Below are 2,124 nucleotides of genomic sequence, written 5' to 3' on the forward strand. Positions count from 1 at the left end.
ATCCCAGCCCAGTGCTGCCCAAACTCACAAGTCCAACACTTAACCCACTAACCCATATGTCCAACACCAGTCCACAAAATTCTCCTCCATCTCACAAAACAGACACAATGATGCCGACTGAAGGAGGAAAGCCGAGTCAGTGAATGTATAAGCATCTCAGCGCTGGCAGGGGTCTCCACACGGGTGCTCCAGCACCCAGGGCTGCATCGGGGTAGGTCCATATGGCTTCTCAGGGATGCCTTGCAGGAAGTCAGCTTTGCAAGGTGAAGCAGGAAACTGCTAAGGCAGCTGCACCCTGGTGCGACCATCACAAAGCAAGAGACCTGAGAACTCCAAAGACGAGGCTCACTGAGCCATTTATCCCTCCGCCCTTCAATTAATCCCACATGTGTTTATCGGTCAGGTTGGCACAATAAACCAGAGGTGCTGCAGGAAAAGACCTGGAAAAGTTGTGGGGAGCACATTTCTGCCTCGCTGCCCAGGGAGTCACAGACGCTGCCGTGGGCTCTGTGGCAGCTCTGCATTCACAAACTCACCTGAGTGGGAAGCACGAGCAGGAGGTCCACACGCACAGATTCCTAAGTACATACAGATTACAGCAAGATCCAAGCCAGTTTAGCATCAGGGAAGTTTTGAGAGACATAAAAAGGGAGACCATGGGAGCTGGTGGCATTATGGTTCCGTATCAAGTTGCGACCCTCAAGGTCAGTAGTTCCAAACCACCAGCCTCTCTGTGGGAGAAAGATGAAGCTTTCTACTCTGAAAAAGAGTTAGTCTCAGAAACCCACAGGGGCAGTTGCTCCCGCCCCTAACTTCAAGTCAGCATGGAGTCAATGGCAGTGAGTTTGCCATTGGTGTTTTTGAGTGAGGGTAGGGGGCAGAGCAAGAAGCCCCCAGGAAATAGGGTCTTGGCAAAGTCCAGAGGAAAGAGGAAAGCAGAGGAACGGGAAATTGGTGTAAGGTGATACAGGAATGGCCCCACTGCCTAGAAATGAATCTGACCACAACCTACCCCCTGCAGTGTAGCTCAAACCCCCAACCAAACACACTGTCATCAGTCAATTCTGACTCACAGTGACTTTATACGACGGGGTAACACTGCCCCTGTGAGTTTCTGAGACTGTAATTGTTAACAGCAGTAGGAAGCTTCCTCTTTCTTCTGAGGAGTGGCTAATGGTTTTGAACTGTGGCCCTTGCCCTTGGCAGCCCAAGGCCTAACCACTACACCACCAGAACTCTTAGTATAGGCCACAGGGGCAATTTCTATAAAAACAGGGACCAGGTGCTTGCTTCGGCGGCACATATACTAAAATTGGAACGATACAGAGAAGATTAGCATGGCCCCTGCGCAAGGATGACACGCAAATTCGTGAAGCGTTCCATATTTTTAAAAAAGATATCCAAAAATCCATTGCTAATATAGCAATAAAAATACTTTGGGTACTGACAAAAACAAAACAAAACAGGGATCAGGGTCTGCTTCTCCTTGCCACGTGAGCACCAGAAAACAGCAGGGCCTCCTTAAACAGCCATGGCTTCTACAGTGTTGCCACAGATTCTCTTGTAAGTAAATCTCCCTCGGGTTACTCTGATTTTCCTCTTCCCAATTTGAAGGTCACAGCTCCATAGGTTTTCCTTTCCCTTACAATATTCCTCCCATTCATGCTTCCCATTTGGCCATCAGAATGTGTCTGTTTTTTATCATGCCAATCAAAAAGGAGAAACCATCTTGACCAGAAAATAAGCAATCAGGACACTAGCACCTTAAACCACTATCTGCTCACAACAGGGTGACTCACAAGGGTGCTGGGCTGGTGGGGACTCGAATAAGTCAGAATCAGACATTTTAGTTTGGGGCTTTACGTGGTAGGGTTGTTCTAATTCATTACCAAGCTGTTCTCCATTGGTTACGATGCCGACGCTTGAGGTGGTGCACAGGCAATGCTGCCTTCCTCGAGCGCCACATCAGTCCCTCAGGGCTGGAAAAGCATTTGGAAACCGTGTTCGAGGCTTCTGTGCACACAATTTTGAGTCACCGAAGCTCCTCTCTCTACTATAGCCAAAATCTATAATAGCCTTGGCTTTTCAAAAAATGTGGCATCATATTATCCAGTCATTAATGCC

The 2,124-nt window shown here is 48.3% G+C and overlaps 1 non-coding gene across 1 annotated transcript; it reads left to right on the top strand.

Annotated features, from left to right (window-relative positions):
• The first annotated feature begins 1,282 nt into the window (after positions 1-1,282).
• LOC142449455 (U6 spliceosomal RNA) lies at positions 1,283-1,389 on the top strand. Its single transcript, XR_012784618.1, has one exon. It is a non-coding gene; the product is annotated as a U6 spliceosomal RNA (small nuclear RNA).
• The last annotated feature ends 735 nt before the right edge of the window (positions 1,390-2,124 follow it).

The sequence above is a fragment of the Tenrec ecaudatus genome, chromosome 5 (genome assembly GCF_050624435.1).
Source record: "Tenrec ecaudatus isolate mTenEca1 chromosome 5, mTenEca1.hap1, whole genome shotgun sequence".
Taxonomy (NCBI): Eukaryota; Metazoa; Chordata; class Mammalia; order Afrosoricida; family Tenrecidae; genus Tenrec; species Tenrec ecaudatus.